This window comes from Lissotriton vulgaris, chromosome 1_1, assembly GCF_964263255.1.
Source record: "Lissotriton vulgaris chromosome 1_1, aLisVul1.2, whole genome shotgun sequence".
Classification (NCBI taxonomy): domain Eukaryota; kingdom Metazoa; phylum Chordata; class Amphibia; order Caudata; family Salamandridae; genus Lissotriton; species Lissotriton vulgaris.
In genome coordinates, this window is record NC_141685.1 from 105,975,485 (window position 1) to 105,997,749 (window position 22,265).

Consider the following 22,265-nt stretch of genomic DNA (forward strand, 5'->3'; position numbering starts at 1 on the left):
TTTCGTGCCCTTCTGCCCTCTGTTTCATTCGTTTTCCACTTGTTTTTCGTGCCCTTCTGCCCTCTGTTTCCCTCGTGTTTCGTGCCCTTCTGCCCTCTGTTTCCCTCGTTTTTTGTGGCCTTCTGCCCTCTGTTTCACCCGTTTTCCCCTTGTTTTTTGTGCCCTTCTGCCCTCTGTTTACCTCATTTGTCGTGCCCTTCTGCCCTCGTTTTCCACTTGTTTTTCGTGCCCTTCTGCCCTCTGTTTCCCTCATTTTTTGTGCCTTTCTGCCCTCTGTTCCACCCGTTTTCCCCTTGTTTTTGTGGCCTTCTGCCCTCTGTTTCACTCGTTTTCCCCTTGTTTTTTGTGCCCTTCTGCCCTGTTTCCCTTGTTTTCTGTGGCCTTCTGCTCTCTGTTTCACTCATTTTCCCCTTGTTTTGTGCCCTTCTGCCCTCTGTTTCCCCTAGTTTTTTGTGGCCTTCTGCCCTCTGTTTCACTCCTTTTCCCCTTGTTTTTTGTGCCCTTCTGCCCTCTGTTTCCCACTTGTGGGACACCCCCACGCCGCACAGCCACCAGCTGCTGCGTGTGCCCCATTGCCTGCCTTCTGCCTCACCGCCGGCCTCGCTGCCGCCTTGGTCGCTCCCCTTTGGTTTTCGCCAGTTGTTTTGCCCTAAATTTGTGCTTGTTTCTTTTTGTGCCGTGTGATCGTCTCTTCAGCTGTTTTTACCATTGTTTTGCCCGCCATTTGTGCCTGTATTTTTTGTGCCGTGACAGCGTTTTCCTTCCCGTTTTGCCTTTCATTTTGCCCTCCATTTGTGCCTGTTTAATTGATTGTAACCTCTGTGCCGTGTTTCAGTCTCCTTCCTGTTTGCCCGCCTACCTCGCCGCCCTCCGCTCTCCCTCCCCGCTTCCCGCTTCCCGCCACCGCCATTTGCCCTGCCCCTTTTCTCTTCTTTTCCCTCCCCGCTCCCGCCTCCCAGCTGCTCCGCCCACCCGCGCGCTTCGCCTTAAATGGCGACCGTGCGAACGCGCAGCGGGCGCGGCGATTGTGCGCCGAAGGCGCGCCAAAGGTAAGCCCGTCTGCGCCCGTCCGCGACCGGATCGCGACCAGCGCCAGGACCCCTGGCCCCCGAAGACCCCGACCGACCCGCCTGACGTACTCCGCCGCCACCCTCATCGCACTCAACACCGGCCGACTCCCAGAATGCCATCAAGCCACTCCACGACGTACCCACGGACCTTGCAGCTGCCACGCCTGCAAATTCACCTGCATCCGGACCTGCCTCGCACCAGCACCCGCCAAGTCGAACACCAGCAGCACCCACCTCAAGTGCATCCTGCTCAACACCCGCTCCGTCCACAGACACGCCATCGAACTCTGGAACCTTCTAGACGCCACAGCCCCTGACGTTGCCTTCCTCACGGAGACCTGGATGGCTCTTCAGCTCCCGACATCGCCATCGCTATCCCAGAGGGCTACAAGATCGTCCGGAGGGACCGCAACGCCAACCAGATGGGAGGAGGCATCGCCATCATCCACAGGATCACCATCCGTCTCACGACCAGCACCGACAACACCCTGACCACCGCCGAACACCTGCATTTCCAGATCCACACCAACCCGAACACCACCCTCAGAGGCACCCTGATCTACCGACCCCCTGGACCACGCACCCAATTCAGCGAGGACATCGCCGACTTCGTCAGCCCGCATGCCCTCCCCTCCGCTGACTACATCCTCCTGGGGGACCTCAACTTCCACCTGGAGAACAACAACGACCACAACACCACCACCCTGCTGGACAACCTCGCCAACCTGGGACTCAAGCAACTGGTGTCCACCCCCACCCACCTCGCCGGACACACGCTCGACGCAGTCTTCTCTTCCAGCACAGACATCGACTTCAGCCACGCCACAGAGCTTCAATGGACGGACCACAGCTGCGTCCACTTCACCTTCAAGAGAACGACGACCCACCACCACCAGCAACAGGCCGCCCGCAGAAGCTGGAACAAGATCACAGCAGACCAGCTCGCCACCTCCCTGAGCCAGCACCCTCCTGCCAGCTCAGCGAACCCCAGCCAGGCCGCCGACAACCTCACGAAGTGGATCAGCATCTGCGCGGACGAGCTCGCCCCGCTGAGGACCCCGCCCAGCAGACCCGGCAGCAAGAAAGCCCCGTGGTTCACTGACGAACTCAAGAGCTCCAAGAAGAACTGCCGAGCCCTCGAGAAAGTCTGGAGAAGGGAACCTACACCGGACAACAGGACCTCCTTCAAGCTTGCCACCCGGAAGCACCACCAGCTGATCCGCGCCGCCAAGAAAACAGCATTCAAGGACCGGTTGGACAACAACGCACACAACTGCAAGGAACTCTTCAACATCGTGAAAGAGCTTTCCAACCCCAGCGCAGGAAACAACGACATCACCCCATCACAAGACCTCTGCAACTCCCTCGCTTCATACTTCCACAACAAGATCGCGGACATACACAACAGCTTCAACAACCAACCAACGCACACCATGACCGAACAACCACCCCCCACCACCACCCTCCACGCCTGGACCCCGATCAGCACCGAAGACACCATCCGCACGATGAACTCCATCCACTCCGGATCACCGACCGACCCCTGCTCTCACCACGTCTTCAACAAGGCCGACGCTGTCATCGCACCCCACCTGCGAGACATCATCAACACATCCTTCGACACCGCCACCTTCCCTGAGAGCTGGAAACACGCCGAACTCAGCGCTCTACTCAAGAAACCAACAGCGGACCCCACCGAACTCAAGAAATACCGCCCCATCTCGCTCCTCCCGTTTCCAGCCAAAGTCATCGAGAAGACCGTCAACAAGCAGATGGCCGCCTTCCTCGAGACGAACGGATCCCTCGACCCCTCGCAGTCTGGCTTCCGAGCCAACCACAGCACCGAGACCGCCCTCATCGCCGCCACCGATGACATCCGAGCCCTGATGGACAATGGAGAAACAGCGGCCCTCATCCTCCTTGACCTCTCCGCGGCATTCGACACGGTCTGCACCCTAGTACAGCGCCTCAGCAACATCGGAATCCAGGACAAGGCGCTGGAATGGATCATCTCCTTCCTCGACGGAAGAACACAGAGTCCGCCTACCACCGTACAAGTCAGAGGCCTCCGAAGTCATCTGCGGCGTCCCTCAAGGATCATCTCTGAGCCCCACCCTCTTCAACGTCTACATGAGCCCCCTCGCGGCCATCGTACGCAAACACAACCTCAGCATATTCTCCTACGCCGACGACACCCAGCTGATCCTCTCCCTGACCAACGACCCCGCCTCCGCCAGAGCCAACCTGCACGAAGGGATGAAAGAGGTAGCCGAGTGGATGACGACCAGCCGCCTGAAACTGAACTCTGACAAGACGGAGGTCCTCATCCTGGGCTCTTCACCCTCCGCCTGGGATGACTCCTGGTGGCCTCCCGCCCTGGGCACCGCACCCAAACCGACAGACCATGCACGCAACCTGGGCTTCATCCTGGACTCCTCCCTCTCCATGACCAGGCAAGTCAACAACGTCTCCTCGGCGTGCTTCAACATCCTACGCATGCTACGGAAGATCTTCCGGTGGATCCCCACCGAGACCAGGAAGACCGTCACCCAGGCCCTCGTCACCAGCCGACTGGACTACGGCAACGCCCTCTACGCAGGTACCACCGCCAAGCTCCAGAAGAGACTCCAGCGGATCCAGAACGCCTCAGCCAGACTCATCCTCGACATCCCACGAACCAGCCACATCACCGCACATCTGAGAGACCTTCACTGGCTCCCCGTCAACAAAAGAATCACCTTCCGCCTCCTCACCCACGCACACAAAGCCCTACACGACCAAGGCCCGAGCTACCTCAACAGCCGGATCAACTTCTATGCTCCCAAACGCCACCTCCGATCAGCCAAGCACGCCCTCGCCGCCGTCCCCCGCATCCGAAGAGCGACTACAGGAGGAAGGTCCTTCTCCTACCTGGCTGCCAAGACCTGGAACTCCCTCCCTCCCGACCTGCGCCTGACCCAAGACCACCTCTCCTTCAGGAAGAAGCTGAAGACCTGGCTGTTCGAGCAGTAGCGGCACCCCCCCCCCCCCCCAGCGCCTTGAGACCCTACGGGTAGGTAGCGCGCTATATAAGTGTCACTGATTGATTGATTGATGTTTCCCTTGTTTTTTGTGGCCTTCTGCTCTCTGTTTCACTTGTTTTTTTTGGCCTTCTGCTCTCTGTTTCACTCGTTTTCCCCTTGTTTTTCGTGTCCTTCTGCCCTCTGTTTCACTTGTTTTCCCCTTGTTTTTTGTGCCCTTCTGCCCTCTGTTTCCCTCGTTCTTTGTGCCTTTCTGCCCTCTGTTCCACCCGTTTTCCCCATGTTTTTGTGCACTTCTGCCCTGTTTCACTTGTTTTCCCCTTGTTTTTGTGCCCTTCTGCCCTCTGTTTCCCTCGTTTTTTTGTGCCTTTCTGCCCTCTGTTCCACCCGTTTCCCCCTCGTTTTTGTGCCCTTCTGCCCTCTGTTTCACTCGTTTTCCCCTTGTTTTGTACCCTTCTGCCCTGTTTCCCTCGTTTTTCGTGCCCTTCTGCCTCTGTTTCCCTCGTTTTTTGTGGCCTTCTGCCCTCTGTTTCACTCGTTTTCTCCTTGTTTTTTGTGCCCTTCTGCCCGAGGTTTCCTTCGTTTTTTGTGCCCTTCTGCCCTGTTTCCCTCGTTTTTCGTGCCCTTCTGCCCTCTGTTATAATGCATGCTTGTTGTGTTGTCCATTCGGATCAACATTGAAGTTCCTTGAATGAAGGTGCAAAAGGACTTAAGAGCCAGGAATATCACCAGTAACTCCAAAAGGTTTATGTGCCAAGTTGGTGGGTGGCCCATTTCCCCGTGACTGTGAGGGCTTGAAGATGCGCTACCCACCATTCGAGAGAGGCATCTGTCGTGAGGATGAAACTTGGAGCATCCACTACAAACAAACGGCCTGCTGAGATGTTAGGTATGCAAGTCCACCATAGCAATGCTCTTTGTATCTGGGACGTGATGTTGATGACATTGTCGAAGGACGCGGAGACTTGTTGCCACTCGTTGTCGAATTCCTCCTTTAAGGGTCTCATTTTGAGGCAACAGTTGCGAATTAGGGGAATAGGGGAAGACAGCATCTACAGAAGCGATTTGAACTGTTGAACAGAAACTTACTATTTTGTGCGCAGGAGAGTTGCCAGTTTGGAAATCCGCTGTTGCCTTCCGTTTGAGACAAAAGCCCTTGTTTGCTGTGTGTCTATGATGGCCCCCAGATGGGCAGGAGGAGGAACTCTGGGGGGAGAATTTGAAGGAATTTCACAAATTCCAGAGTGTGGCCTCTGGACACTATGTCCAAAACCCATCTGTTAGAAGGGGCGATCCTAGAGGGCCAGGTTAGTCTCTCCCGACCACTCCGTGAACCACCTCTCCCACAAATAATGCCGAGTCTTAACGTGAGGTCCTCGCCGGGGAGGACTTAGAGTCTAGGATCGTACACACTGAGTTCACACCCCACTTATGAACGGACACCACACAGTTGCTTTCAATAAGTAAGTTCTTTATCAACAGTAGAGATTTAGGCAAAATGCGATTGAGGGATCGTAAAGTCTCAGTGATGAGGAAGAGGGAAGCGGTACAGTCTCGATCTTTAGGCCAGCACGAAGCGTACCCTGCGCACAGCTCTCAATCCTGGAGCCGGGGGATACGGAAGATGGCGACCGTACTGGCTGTTCTACTCACTTCTTCTCGAACCCGTTCGTGGTGGTAGCGTCAATGGTCCAGCCGGCGGACCAGAGTACTCCTTGAGCCGCGACGAGGTCAGCAGGGTTCGATCCGGAGTGAAAAGAGTGTCTGTCAGTTCTTGAGGAGCCGCAACCATGTCAGCAGGGCTCAGGTTGTTCAACGAATGTCCTTTAGAGTTCAAGGATGAGCCGCGACGAGGTCAGCAGGGCTCCGAGGTTCCAGTTCCTTCTTCACGAGGATGAGCCGTGACAGCGTCAGCAGGGCTCGATAAGGTCCAGGTTTCCAGTCTTCTCCCCAAGGGTTGAGCCGCGATCAGATAAGCAGGGCTCTCTTGTCCAGGATACAACTGACTACTAGTTCTTGGACGAGCCTTGATATAGCGCAGTGCCCCTTTGATGTCCGGACCCTCGCAGGCGAGGATCCCTTGCCTCAGGGCTGGTCATTGGAGGGTTCCGTCGGCTGGCTCTTTGATCCTTTAGAAGATGTGCCCGGGGATTCCCAGACGCCCATCAGGGTCTAGAGCCAGTTCTCGGGGAGGCCAAAGGTGTGATCGAAACCAGCCCACAGGGGAAGGCCAGAGGTGTGAGAGAAACCAGTCTCCCAGGGGAGGCCGGAGGTGCAATCGAAACTCCTTGTCTTATCTCACTCAGGAAGTCCTCTATCCCCAGCCGGGCATGGCGCGTCTGAAGCCTAAGTTTCGCAGGGCCTTATAATCAGGTAGCAATAAATACTGGGAACTGCTGTTATATTTCCTCTGACGTCAAGACTGGTTAAAAGCTACTTCTTTTCAGCAAGAAGTACAAACAAAGATTATTGACATGCCTTACGACGGCGAATGACTTTTTGGCCAGCACATTGATGACGCCCGCCAGGCAATAAAGAAAGACACTTACCCAGCAAGTGCTCTCGGCACTCTACAGTTTAAAAAGCCGCCCTTTGGTACCGCAAGGGGTCGTGTCTCCTCTTTTTTTGGGGGAGGTTACAACCAATACCGGCAAGACCAACCCTTTCAAGGCCAACCGGGCTACTCCTCCTCCTTGGACCAGCAGTCATTTCGACAACCGCAGGCTGTTTCTTACAAGCAGTACAGAGGGAAATCCTCCTTCACAGGTAGAGATTGCTCAAAAAAGCAGTGATCACTACCAACCGCTCTTCCCATCAATCCGACCAAATTTGGACGGCGGATATCCCATTTCTTCTCCAATTAATCCACAATAACTACAGATCGATGGTGTTGGACCTGGCCTTGTGGCGTGGTTCCCCCCGTTCCTCAGCACCCCGATAGCCTAGCCCCGCACCCAGAAACCCCTGGTCGTCCCGTCCCCTGTCCGCCCCGCTCCCTACTCGACCCTACCACCAGGCGACCATCCCCGCATTCCGCCATCCCTCTCCCCGGTACCGGGCGCCCAGAACCTGCATCAACCTACAGGGCCTGTGCATGTGTATTTATTCCTGCCTCTAGGTGGTAAAATTAAAAACGGGGTGGAAAGATAGGCTGCCCTAAACGTAATGTGTCCAGATGTACCTATCAACTCCTATAGTTGACTATAGGAGTTGATAGGTACATCTGGACACATTACGTTTAGGGCAGCCTATCTTTCCACCCCGTTTTTAATATTACCACCTAGAGGCAGGAATAAAGTTTATTGAAAACCTACTGGGCAGGTATTTTTAACACACATCACATAGTCCACTCCCCACAATACACATGCACCACACATAGTCTTATAAAGTGCTCCTACGTAACTTCGCAGCACGCCCCAGCCCGTAGAGGACTGGGATGGCCCCAATGATGAAGCATGTCACCGTGGGGCAACCCCGGTGAGTGAGGGGACACCTAAAAAAGGAGCAATTCTCCTTTTTTGTACACAATAACATATTTCCACAGTCAACCCCAGTGTGTGCTGACTGCTATCTAGCAAGGCTCTTAGGTATCTGGAAACAGAGACCTTTTTTGTTTGACTTAATATTTGGAGGGCGAGCCTAGCTAAAGTTCCTCTAACTCCCTTTCTTTTTGTTGACACAGTATAAACAAGACACATCTAATTAACAACATTAGGTGTTACACAACTGATATTTTGGGCACTCAGGTGACAATACTCTTTTTATTTTCTGTCCCGTGTGATATTTAAATATTTAGATTCACAAACTGAGTGAGGTAATAACAGCGCACAAATACGGTTTCGATTATACAATTTTTTGGCAAGATATTGAAAATATATCAATATATATGATGAACTGGTGTGTTTAAGATGGCCGACACTTTTTGAGCAACATGTATTGCTCAGAGTTGATTACACTTCCGGGTCACATGGTTCAATCCCAGTGGTGCAGCACATATAGGCTATCGCTGACGTGACGCACTGAGAGTTCGACAGACTGCGCTGGATTGAATCTGTGAAATAAGTGAGGCTAGCACGAATGGTACTAAACTCAAGCGTGTCTCTCTAATGATAACCTGAATGCTAGACTTTAAGTGTCTGCGATTCATTTAGGTAGCAATTGTAGTGAAGACAGGTTTCACTTTGGTCAATTTGCACTAATATTGCCTTTTTCTTACACTGAATATGACACAACCTATATTACCGAGGCCGGTAAACAAAACCTGCCCAGTACGGCTAAACACAACTGTAAGAACTTGTTTTGCTGAGCCATCGAATGAGAACATCTCAATACCTCTATTAGTATTAACCCTGGATATACATCGAGAGATATGTGTGTGAGGCAACCATAATATGATGTAGAAATATAACAGCAGTTCCCAGTATTTATTGATACCTGATTATAAGTTGCCCATCTAGATTAAATCGTAATAAGGCTTGAGGTAGTGCAGCGTGTAGATAGAAACTACTAAATACAAATGACATATGTAATTTATGTCTAGATCTGAAGCATAAAAACTGCCCAAAGCCAAAGACTGGAGGACATTTGATCTTCGAACTATAGTAACTCCAAATCTAGTCCTGTGGATAAGTATAAGCAGGTAATAGCTCCATTAAATAATTAAGCAAGATAGTCCACTTATTATATATATTGACTTCTGTTTTTAGACTGATAACAGGATCTCCAAAGAAACTTGTTTAACTTGTTTAATTGTTGGTGGATATATACCAGGTCACACTTGGACCACATTGTGAAGTAAGCTGCTTAGAATTTACTACTGTGATTTTTTCTAAATGAAAGAAGACAATTGTATGAGGAAGGGTACATCTTCCTTTTACAATAACTTAATTGGAATATTAAGACAATTATTTGCCTCAGAGATGGGAGGCATTTGTTGAAACACGGTTATTTTTTAAATCTTGTTGAATTTCTATTGACGGTATTAATCAATTGCAATGATATATATGTAATTTGGCGGTTGGGCCAGGTGGAATGGGAAATGCTACTTACCAGTATGCATCTGTCCTTGGCATGTAGAGTTGCAGAGTCACACACTGTGCATAGATCGCCATCTGGTGTTGGGACCAGATGTTTGCACTTTGTTGTTGTCCTGGAAAAGTCTTTGGAAGTCACGAGGTAGGTGACTCCTCCTTTGTACCATAGTGCGCATGGGCATCGGCTGAATCAGCGCTGTGTCGTTATTCCTGTTTTCCAAAATCAATAAAATTAGTTATCAAAAAAGGATTTTTTTGCCGTAAAACATCAGTTGGCAAACTCCTTCACCCAAACATCAGACCTCATCATCCAAAATTATACTTTAGTCAAACAAAAGCGTGGGAATCAAAGGACGAATTTACAGAACCTTGATGCAAAATAAAGACACCGTGAAGTTGCTAAACTCCTGTGGGTCTGTTATACCTCAATTCACTTCTGGACAGGCCAGCAGTTTTGAAAATAATTGAAGGTTTTTTACAAATAGACAATAAATGCACTGTAGCACTCTCCAGACAACCTTGAAATGTCTCCTATGAACATGGAGAGCTGTATTAAATAGAGCTTTTCTGGAGGCCAAACTTTAATCAAGTCTCCTTGGAGGGCAGCAGTTTTAAACAATTATACCAAGGAAAAGTTGTAGGATTAACTCCGATATTATCTAGAATGAAGAGAGATGACGGACTAGAATGTATTCATAATCCAAATAGAAACGAATACGGAGCCTCAGGGCCTTATTCAGAGTTTGGCAGACACCATCATAAACACGGCGGATGTCCAGTCTGCGATATTACCAATGCATTAACGTTAATGGCTCTTCAAATATGGGAGGTGGGACACCCACCACATTAGGAAGGAGTCCCCTGCCCTCCAAACTCTAAATAAGGCACTTGCTCAGCATTGGAAGCGTCTATTTTAAGGCTAGCGCTGAGTAGCTGATAGTTACCAGTGGTCGGCAAAATGTTATACGAGCTGCACAGTTACACAGATCTCGGTTGAAACCCTTAGTACAAACAGAGAGTTAAGGTAATAAAGAAACTGTACGGGCAGGGGGCAGGATTGAAATGAAATGAAATGAAAAAGGCTTCTATATAGCGCATGGCTACCCAGAGGCAGGACTAAAGGGGGGGCCCTTAGGGAAAGAGACAGGTCTTCAGCTGTTTACGGAAAGCCAGGTGGTTAGATTCTTTCCGGAGAGAGAGTGGTAGGGAATTCCAAAGCTTAGTGGAATTGAATTAACTAGTTCTCTGTGACGATTGGTTCAGCGGTCAGTACCACTTTCTTTCTTTAGCGCTTGGACGCCTCAGGGCAGCAATCGCGCTTTATAAATCCTCCTTTCATTTCATTTCATTTCATTGTATGAGGAGTCGCAACCACTCGATCTGGCCCTCATTATTCTATGAACCTCTGCCAAGTGGAGCTCGTCAGAGCGAAGTCTTCTGGAGGCCTTGTAAGGTCTAACCAGGGCCCTGATGAGGGGTGGACCGTTTCCCTTCAGAGATTTATGGGTGACGCATTGAGCCTTAAAGCGGATTCTCTCCTGTACCGGGATTGGTATGTTACTGACCAAACTCACTGGAGAAAAGAGAGGATTAAAAAATAGGATCTACCACATGGGATGGACCAATCAACAAGTGATTTAGATCTGCGTTTAACATTATCAGTAAACAGAACCAGATGAGCTGACAACCTGCTCATGCCAGAGTGAAAACAGAATCATGTGTAGGCAGGCTACTGCACATGCAGCAAATTAATGTGGCCTACTCCAGACAATTATAAAATTCTATATTCATTCTACTGACCTCCCGACAAATTAAACAAGAAAATCTTGCCACTAACATAAATGCACTAAACACACAGGGCCAGATGTAGGTAATCCCAGATTACTGATTCTTAAATACCGAATCATACCGATTCGGTATTTAAGAACTGGCAATCGGGATGTAGGTAATTATACTGAATTAATTACCGAATTGGTATGATTCGGTAATTACCGAATCGGTATTTACCGATTCGGTAATTGCCATTCATTCCTATGTGCCTGGAGGCCCATAGGAATGAATGTCAATTACCGAATCGGTAAATACCGATTCGGTAATTGGGGGAAACATAGAAGGGTGGCACGGTGTCACTTTGACAGCCTGTTGCACCCCTCAATTGTGCATGGGTGCACATGTTGCAGACATACATGCCCTTAGGGCATGTATGTCTGCAACATGGCACTGTTTTAAAAGCCAAAAAAATGCTTTTGAAAGGGTTTTCATTATTTACCACCAACTTCTAGTTGGTGGTAAATAACGACTTCTTAAACCCCTGTAGCACTGATTTAAGTGCTACCTACATGTCAAAATACAGATTCGATAATTTTACAGAGTTGGTATTTTACCGAATCTGTAAAATTACCGATTCTGTATTTTAACATGCCCCTACATCCCAAAATCAAAATACTGGTCGGTAACGGCCGAAATCGGCCGTTACCGACCGGTATCTGCCTTCCTACATCTGGCCCACAGTCTCTAGCTGCTGCTAATATCAAGTGCACATACTTTCAAGATATCATCTGATGACTACAGTCTCACCCACATCCTTCATCTAACTTAAACTCCCCACTAAGCCCACTCATCATTCACTCCACACTCTCTACCACTGACCTTACTTCGTACTTTCCTCTAAGATCACCACTTTTGGGAACACCCCGCTACTTCCCTTACTGCCCCTCATCTCTCTTTTATCTCTTTACTGAACACTCTCACTTTAATTCTTTTTCTCACCTAGAGAACTGATTGCAATCCTCAAATCAGCCAATCCATCTTGCACACCATCTGACCTCTTCATGGGCATGGATGTTAAACACTTTTTGGATAAATTTCTCAGCTGAACCTCACTACTAAATCTCTCCAGCTTAACTAATATCTATTCACTGCTTCAAAACTGCTATTGTATTATTCCTTCTCAAAATCTTACTTGCGACGGTTTGTCACATGGCTCAGTTAGGCCCAGAGAGAAACGCTGCCATTTTAACATGGACACGTTCGACAAAGTTGCCTTTTCTTTCACATGATGACTTTTGACGCATTTGCATCTGTGAAAGTGAAGGATTAGTTTCTATGAAACTACATTTGCTTACGAATTCCACTTCGTAAGAACACTATCACTACACCTTGACCAACTACGGTGTGAACATACACTGTGCAGATGAGACAGTTTGTTATTCGTCCATGAGGCGTAGCAGCTATCAATAGGTCAGGGACAAGGGAGGCCTGAATAAGGTCTCGGCCTGGGAACAAGAATGGTTTTGCAATAAATAAACAAGAATTTCTGGTTTGGGGCAGAGGAGCACTTGCTGTCATTGCAAGGTCACTCCATGCCAAAACCTTAACCCAGCTGCTTGCCAATCACTCTGCGAGGAGGGATGTCCAACCTGTGAGCAAGATGGGTGTCAGGAAGCCCCTGTAGCAGACAACGGGATAGAGGATAAGGAGTGCCATGCCATACCTTCATATGTTTCTCCCCTCCTATATTCACAGTCCCCTGTTACCAGTTGTCCGCTTTGCTGCCAGTAAGAAGTGGAGAGAGGGGAATCGGCAGGAGGCCCCTTTAAGACGGATATGAGGACAGACGATACACGATTCAAGAAGGCGGGACGGAGAGCGCGTCAGGTTGGTCAGTAGTTGGTCCAGCTACATGCAGCAAGGGAGCGCAAGGTGGAGAAACCAGACTGAGAACACCTAACAGCCTTCTGAGAGAGAGAACCGGAGCCCTGGAGAGGTCACAGCTTGTCCGTGAACAGAACACTCCAACCCGGCGGAGGAGGGAAAGCCGAAGAAGGAGACCAGACCTCAATGAAGGACGTATAGTCACTACGCCACGGCCCCGGAGGGACGTGGCTCTTCCAGGTGCGTCCGGGTGTCTAAAGGGTTTTGGAAAGGGGCTCTGTCAGAGAGGGACGGGAGGGGAGGAGGAGGGGTGAAAGGGACCCAGGGAAAAGGATATAAGTGAGACGGAAAAGAAAGACAAGGGCAGAAATCATTGGCTACTCTTTTTCTTTTTTGTTACTCCAACCTCTACCCCCTCCCTTCACTTTTATGCATAGCTATTATTTATCCTTCACATCCTCCCTTGACTAAACCATGAAGCAAAAACACTTACCTGGCCCTTTTCTTTCTGTCCGAGGGACGACGGCTGCCGATGCTCACCTAAGGGACTGAAGTGAAAGACCTTGTGGGAAAGAAGAATATAACAGAGACAATCAATCATTGTGATTTCCTGTAATACTAATACAAAGTGCACACCAATAAATTATTCAATGCAGACAGCTCCTTCTTGACCGACTCTTCTACATACGTGGTGTAGAATGTGGGCATAATTCCATTAGTCCGAGATGATGGAAAGCCTAATGCAACAACTAATTCATGGTCATGAAAAATTGGAATGGGCCAGAGAGACAGATGATGACGGCCCAAGTGGACAGGGAAATGTTCAAGGCTTTGCTCACCCAGCAGGTTGAATGCATACATAAGGTTGCTGACAGTCAAACGCACTAAACCACGAATCAACAGAGCCACCAAGGGGTACATGCAGGGCCCCCCAACATATCCCTTCAGAAATATCAACCGGGCGAGGACCCGGATGCCTTCCTTACGAATTTCGAAAGGGCGGCCCAAGCTGTGGGTGGCCGGGGGGGAAGTGGCCTTTCTTTTTAGCACTGCTATTGACAGGGGAGGCCCAGGCTGGGTACCAGGTGGCTAACCCCACAGGAAACACTCCTTACAAGGAGATTAAGACTGTCATATTGGACCATTTGGGAATGGATTCCTAAGCATATCGGTCAAGATTCAGAAAGGAACGAGGTAACCCTGGAGGTACCCCAAAGACAATATTTTTAAAGTTAAAGGCGGCTGCTGATAAATGGGTAAGACCCCAAGAGAACAGCAAGGAACAAATATTGGTGGTCATTTATCTGGAGCAGTTTCTTGAGGCCTTACCAACACCCACCCAGAGGTGGCTATGTCAACAGCCACATCTCTCTGTGGATCAACCTGTGGAGATGGAAACGTCCTTTGCTCGGGCCCAACCAAAGACACTAGCTTTTGAACCTGATAGGTCCTCACGGTATGCCACAGGATGCATGCAAAATGAGAAGAAAACCGGGCCACCCCGGAGTCTCTGAAAGGCAAGCCCTCTAGAGGTGAGGCCGCTCCGTTCCAGGGACCCCAATGCTACGAGTGTTGGGAGTGTGGGTATATAGCTAGGACCTGTCCACCAAAAAAGTCAACGGAAGAACCGATGGATGTCAGTTGTATACCCAAAACCATCCTATATACAGAAGAAATGGGTTCTGGCTTCTACGTAAGTCTTACACTCAATGGAAAAAAACGTGACAGCCTTACTGGATTCGGGTTGTAGGCAGTCCGTCGTACAGAGCACACTGGTGAAAGACTTTCAGATCTGCCCGGAGCAGTGCTCAATTTGTAAAATATTAGGTGCAGGTGCTCACATTTTTTAAGGAGGCCACACCCACTCCCCCTGCCCCGCCCTTTCCTCAGTGGCCCCACCCACTTCATTTATTAGCTCCACCCACAACCATAAGCCTCAACACATCAGAGCCGCCTCCTCACCTCTTGAGTTCCGCAAGAAGCTGAAACCCCGGCTCTTCACATAAGCACCTTGGGGGGCTTCACACCTACACACCTGTCCAAGCGCCTGGATACCCTCTTGAGTGATTAATGCACTATGCAAATCAATAAAACATAACATAATATTATTATATGCGAACAAGGCTGCAGTGCGCCTGGTTCTGTGTATAACCGAAGGTTGAGTTGTAGGGGAAGATTGTTTGATGGATAAGTGACCGCCAACCTACCGCCAAGGAGTCTTAAGCGGTGATGGAGGCTGGCGTGGCTGCCAGGATGTAAACACAAAACCTGCTGTGTATCTTTCTTGAAACACGCTAACACTTAGCAAATATTAAAGCCAAGATATGGCACCAATGCTTTTATTGATGAAATATTAACTTCTATACTCAGTTTCCTAAAGATAAATATTTTTTTAAGTGCTGAGTTGCGGTCTTAGTGATTAGAAAAAGCTAGTGATTATGATTTTGTGTGTCAAGCCAGGTGTGAAGTTACGCCTAAGTGTTTATTTATTGAAATGGCCAGAATGTCAACGTAGTTTTTGCCTAATACGCACAAACTGTACTCCGTCCTTTTCACTTTCTTTTGCCAATGCATTGTGTATTTTTTAAAGGAACATAGCTGGTAAGGTTTCAAAAAATCAACGTCTGTGAGATTAACTTTTTTTCTCTTGCCATGATTGGTCATTCTTCTGTTCTTGTGTCCAAATTACGCAGTTTGGTACTGATGCAATAGAGTTTTCCTCTACCATGTCTATAGATTGCCCACAGTGTAATCAATATCTTTTGAACCTGTTAACCATTGCAAACTTCAATTTTCACACATCATTCAGTAAATAGCTGATTTTGCATATCAGGCAGAAGTGCAAATATCGGTGCAAAATGGTACAGCAGGAGAGCAAAGTGTATGACTCCTGGCCATGGCAAACAGAAGTGGGACCCAGAGGTTGAGTAGCTTGATCAGGGTACTCGGACTTAAACAACTGGTCACTTCCCCCACCCACATCGCAGGTCACACACTCGACCCCATCTTCACCTCCAGCAATCATGTCTCCTTCAGCCACACTACGGATCTCCTCTGGACTGACCACAGCTGCGTTCACTTCACCTACAACAAGCCGAAACCCACCAACCACCTCCAACCAACTCTGCAAAGAAACTGGAACAAAATCACCATCGACCAGATCTCCTCATTGCTCCTTCTAAACACCCCAGCCCACTCTTCTAACCCAGACCAAGCCGCCGCCAACTTCACCCTATGGTTATCCAACACCGCCGACATCCTAGCACCACTGAAAAAACGTCAAAGCAAACCTGGCAGCAAGAAGGCCTCATGGTTCAACGATGATCTTAAGAAGTCCAAGAAACTCTGCCGCTCCCTTGAAAAGGCCTGGAAAAAAGACCCAACCACTAGCACCAAGGACGCCTTCAAAAACGCCACCCGCACACACCACCAACTAATCCGAAAGGCCAAGAAAACAGCATTTAAGGATCGACTAGACAACAACGCCCACAACAGCAAGGAACTCTTCAACATCGTCAAGGAATTTACCAACCCCTCGGCCAACTCCAACGACATCACCCCTTCTCAAGTCCTCTGCGACTCCCTGGCTTTATTCTTCCACAACAAAATTGCAGACATCCACAACAGCTTCGACAACCAACCCGGAGACCAACCCACCCAACCATATGATGAACATCCTCCCCCCTTGAACACTCTTAACGACTGGAACCCAATCTCCACTAAGGACACCATCCGCCTGATGAACTCTATCCACTCAGGATCCCCCACAGACCCATGTCCTCACCACATCTTCAACAAAGCAGACTCCGTCATAGCACCGCACCTCCGAGACGTCATCAACTGCTCCCTCAACTCCGCCACCTTCCCGGAAAGCTGGAAACACGCCGAACTCAGCGCCCTTCTGAAAAAACCCACAGCGGACCCCACCGAACTCAAAAATTATCGCCCCCTATCGCTCCTTCCTTTCCCAGCCAAAGTCATCGAGAAAGCTGTCAACAACCAACTCTCCGCTTTCCTAGAAGCCAACAAATCCCTCGACTCCTCACAATCTGGCTTCCGAGCAAAACACAGCACTGAGACCGCCCTCATCGCAGCAACAGATGACATTCGAACTCTACTGGACAATGAAGACACAGTCGCCCTCATCCTCCTCGACCTCTCTGCAGCCTTCGACACAGTCTGCCACAGCACCCTTTTACAACGCCTCAGAAACATCGGAATACAAGGAAAAGCACTTGAATGGATCACCTCGTTCCTCACCGGAAGAACCCAGAGAGTCCGCCTTCCACCATTCAAGTCCGAGGCCACTGAAGTCATCTGTGGCGTACCACAAGGATCCTCACTCAGTCCCACCCTCTTCAACGTATACATGAGCCCCCTTGCGGCCATCGCTCGCCAACACAACCTCAACATCATGTCCTACGCGGATGACACTCAACTGATCCTTTCTCTCACCAATGACCCCAGCACCGCCAAAACCAACCTACACGAAGGAATGAAAGAAGTTGCCGAATGGATGAAACAAAGCTGTCTGAAACTGAACTCAGATAAAACAGAAGTCCTCATCTTAGGTACATCCCCCTCTGCATGGGACGACTCTTGGTGGCCGGAAGCCCTTGGAAAAGCACCCATCCCGACAGACCACGCACGGAACCTAGGCGTTATCCTGGATTCTTCACTCTCAATGAACAGACAAGTCAACGCCGTATCCTCATCCTGCTTCAACATTCTTCGCATGCTCAAAAAAACATTTCGCTGGATCCCCACCGAAACCAGAAAAACAGTCACCCATGCTCTGGTCACGAGCCGTCTGGACTACGGTAACAACCTCTACGCAGGTACTACCGCTAAACTCCAGAAGAAACTCCAACGAATCCAAAACGCCTCAGCCAGGATCATATTAGACATCCCGCGTAACGAACACATCTCTGGCCACCTGAAAGACCTCCACTGGCTACCCGTCAATAAGAGGATCACTTTCCGACTGCTAACCCACGCACACAAATCACTCTACGACATCGGACCAGAATGCCTCAACTCACGACTGTCCTTCTACACCCCCTCCCGCCAACTACGTTCTTCCAGCCAAGCCCTCGCCACTGTACCCCGCATCAACAAGACCACCATGGGAGGCAGATCCTTCTCATACCTGGCAGCTAAAACATGGAACTCACTCCCCACCTACCTTCGCCTTACCCAGAACCACCTAGCATTTAGAAAGCAACTTAAAACGTGGATATTTGACAAGTAATCCTCCTCTCCTCCCTAAGCGCCTTGAGACCCTCTGGGTATGTAGTGCGCTATATAAATTATCTGACTTGACTTGACTTGACTTGACTCTTTTTGGAATGGGAAGCCAAGATTTGATTTTAGAACGTTTTGTTCAAATAGCGTAGCCAGTGTGTCATGGGCTCTAGTGCAAAGCAGAAAATGCCCCAACCCACACCCACTGCTAGCTGCTGTTTGGATTGTAAACAACAGCAGTAGGCCAGCTGAATGAGGCTCAGTGCTACTGCACCTGCTGCATCAATGGAAACAACGTTCCTGGTTAATTCCAAACCAAGACAAGTAGTCCGAAAATCAGCCTCTGCAAGTAAAACCCTAAATAAACACTCTGTTAGGTCCTTTGATAAAACTGAGACACATACATCCCTCCGTGTCACCATAACAGAATCACAACTCTGTACCAGCTCCTCGCTGAGGAGTCACTGGACCTCGGAGGTGAGAGTGTGATTGAGAGGGGTGGGCTGTGCCCGTGTGGAGCTTGTTCCAGAGTGTAATGCTGCTCTCTGTGGGATGCACATTCCTGTGGTGGCCATGGTGGTGTGTTAATAATGCTTGTCATTGCAGCATGAATGACTGGCCGTGCACTCATGGCACTGTCCTGTGAAGCCCGGGTCCTGCAGTGCCCCCTTGTGCTCAGAGTATAAGCGATAGTGAAAGGTAGACTGGAGTCCTCGACACACGACATTTGCCTCCGCCAGCGCCAAGCACCATCTCTGACAGAGCGCGCACCACATTGGGCCTAAGGGCAAACTGCCTCTTCGGAGAATGACTGGCATGACTAGCTGAGGGTGGCAGTTAGAAACGCTGGGCTTGGACTGGTCTGTGTGCGCCTTTTTCTTTTTATAAAATTCAGAAACAGATCTTTCGGGGGAACACCAGGCTCTTGGAAGAGACTACTTCTATATTAGTTAGGATCTGGCAAGAGGACTTTTTTCCCTTTTGCTCAAGAAAACACACCCCCCTAGCTCCCAGCACTCTTTCCATCCCAGGCTCTTTGCAACATTTTTCCTAATGCGTACAGAAAATATGGCATTTGAATCTCTGCTAATCACAGTTGTTTATATTCCTACCATAATAACCCAGCAGCAATCTGCACTTTTGTTAGCAAAGACGTTTCAATGTTTCACCTTGGAGAAAACTGAAAATGTATTTAACATGGACCCTATTTTACAAAGAAGACTGATCATCAGATATTTTTTTGTTCTTAGGGTGTATCCATTTCTGGTACTAACATTACTTGTCTTAAATCTCTCACCTCCAACTGAACTGACCTTTTACACAGTGCTCTCTTGCCAGAAGTTTTTAGGGTATTCCCAACGGTTCCCTCTGCTACTTCCTCTGCTTGCTCCACGTCCTCTCATCGAACTCAACTGTTCCTTCTCTTTTCCAGAGGATTCTTTCGTGGCCAGACCCAGGGGATTGGATGGGGAGAAGCAACCAGCTTTCACGTTGCCAGGAGTGCCCCGGAAGTCGATTTGTGCCGAGCCCTGCCTGATCCATCTGCACTGAGGCCTCCCTGTCCCTGCAGAGCCTTGAAGCTGCCTCCAACCACAGCCCCCCTCACCGCTTCATTACTTGCTCTGCAGCTGACCAACTCAGATCGAGCCTCGAACAATGAACAAAGCTTCACCATGAAAAAGTCGGCACCTGCAACACTCCTCAGGCTTTGGAGCATACCCATGACTCTCAATTCTATAGACCCGGCCCTGAGAAATAGGTGCTTGTGCTTAGCACCTGAAAGCACCGGCACAAATTAAGCACTGGCCCGGAGAAAAAGACACTCATCTGCTGCGTTCATGGAGACATCAGAACCTATCCAATAGGCGAAATCCCCATCAAGTTACCCAATGACAGTACTCTACTGGGTAGGTGTATTGGACAACCTATCCGAACAACTAATTTTGGACACAGACTATCCAGAATTCATCTCTTTGCTCAAAAGCACACTGAGGGAGACTTCTACACCCCCTTGTACGCTGCTCACACAAGCCCCTTGGCTTTCGGACCAGTCATTTCAGTATGCTCAATTCAAAGACCCCACCCTCCAGAATGCCTGGCAACAAGCGCAGAACCCAGTGATACCGTCCTCATTCCCCTCATTCATCCTCAAAAACAATTTAATATACAGGATAGGAAAAGAAGACGATCCCCCACAGTTAGTGGTTCTCCAGAGATTTTGCGATCAAATATTTTTTGCCCAGTCACACATTCTAGCAGGTCACAGTGGGCCTGAAAAAATAATCCAGACTGTGTTGAGATATTTTTATTGGCCAGGGATATTCGCCAATGTAGATAAATACTGCAGGGTGTGTGAAATATGTCAGAAGAAGGCCCCCAAAAAACCCCTGCCGTTCCCTTACAACCTCTAGCAATCATCGATAACCCCTTTGAGAGGATAAGTATGGATTTACTGGGTCCTCTCCCAAAATCGGAAAAATTATGTATCTATATACTGGTTATTTTCGATTACGCAACTCGATACCCAGAATCATTTCCCCTCTGAACACCAAGCACAAAAAAAAATCTGTGAAAAGTTACTAGAACTGTTTTCGAGGGTAGGATTTCCCACAGAGATTTTGACAGACCAGGGAAACCCCTTTGTTTCTCGTTTATTGAAACAAGTCTCTAAAACCTTGAAAATTACCCAAATAAGAAAATCGGCTTATTACCCTCAGACAGAGGGTCTGTGCAAGCGATATAACGCCACCTTCAAGCTAACCATGAACAAAATTCTAACCACCGAAGGGAAAGAATGGGACATGTTGTTGCCACTCGCCCTCTTTGTTATTTGAAGCCAGGTTCAGAGAAGCTTGGGTTGTTCTTTCTTTGAATATCTTTACGGGAGACAGCCACAAACCTTGCTAGAAATGACAAGAGAAGCGTGGGAACAAGAGAAACAAGAAGACACGCAAAACCTTCTAGAATACACCCAAAGCCTAAGAAACCGCATACAGAAACAGCGAGATTTGGCTCACGACAACCTAGAAAAAGCTCAAAGAAGCTAGCAGATGTCTTGCAATAAAGGAAAGAGGTGACAGCAGTTACAAGTCCATGACTAGGTGCTCCTATTCCTACCTTCCTCTATACACCAAACAAGGGCAGAATTGAAGGGACCATATTAAGTTGTTGAAAGGATAGTCCTCACTACTTACCGGTTACGCCTTTCCTCAACCAAAACCCAGATATACCACATAAATCTACTAAAGAAATGGTTGGGACCCCTCCCCAAAGACACCCATTACGCTTTGTCTGACTAAAAACCCATTCCTTCAACATTGACCCAATTGCTCATAAACGAACATCTAACAGCGGAACAAAAAGTGTCTCTTCAGACCCTCTTAGAGTCCTTCTCCTCCATCTTTTCCGACCTCCCGGAAAAAAAACCCATATTCAAGCATGCCATTGTTACCCCACCAAATGAAGTAATAAAACAACGCCCCTACAGAATACCAGGCGTTAGGCGGGATGCAGTTGCTGCTGCAATAGAGAGCATGTTACAACTAGGAGTCATAAAACCTTCCAGCAGTAACTGGTCCTCCCCATTGTCATAGTTCTGAAACCGGATGGTTCCATTCGTTTTTGTATAGGCTTCCGATCAGTCAATGCCATCTCGAAATTTGACTCGTCAGCACGCCACAGCCCCGGAGGGACTTTGCTCTTCCAGGTGCGTGGGCGTCTACGGGGCTTTTGGAAAGGGGCTGAGTCAGAGAGGGACGGGCAGGGAGGCGGAGAGGTGAAAGGGACCCAGGGAAAAGGAAATAAGTGAGACGGAAAAGAAAGACAAAAGCAGAAATCATTTGCTACAATTTTCTTTTGGTTACTCCAACCTCTACCCTCTCCCTTCACACTTATGCATAGCTATTATTTATCCCTCACATCCTCTCTTGACTAAACCATAAAGCAAAAACACTTACCTGAGCCTTTTCCTTCGGTCCAAGGGATGACGGCGGCCGAGGCTCACATAAGGCTCACCTAAGGGACTGAAGGGGAAGACCCTGTGGGAAAGAAGAATATAACAGAGACAATCAATCATTGTGATTTCCTGTAATACTAATAAAAAGTGCAAACCAAGAAATTATTCAATGCAGTGAGCTCCTTGTTGACCGACTCTTCTACAATGGGGAGCTACAAACTCTCCCTCCAGGGAATGGGAGACAGAGACACACACACACATACACGCACGCACACACACACACACACAC

The 22,265-nt window shown here is 48.9% G+C and overlaps 1 long non-coding RNA gene across 2 annotated transcripts; it reads right to left on the reverse strand.

Annotated features, from left to right (window-relative positions):
* Positions 1-9,143: 9,143 nt before the first annotated feature.
* LOC147737621 (uncharacterized) lies at positions 9,144-22,019 on the reverse strand. Of its 2 annotated transcripts, none has more exons than XR_015300095.1 (3): positions 21,978-22,019; positions 13,271-13,339; positions 9,144-9,333 (listed from the first exon to the last, which is right to left on the reverse strand). It is a non-coding gene; the product is annotated as an uncharacterized LOC147737621 (long non-coding RNA). The 2 variants fall into 2 exon arrangements; XR_015300088.1 differs by lacking the exon at positions 21,978-22,019 and adding an exon at positions 14,740-14,854.
* Between the last annotated feature and the right edge of the window lie 246 nt (positions 22,020-22,265).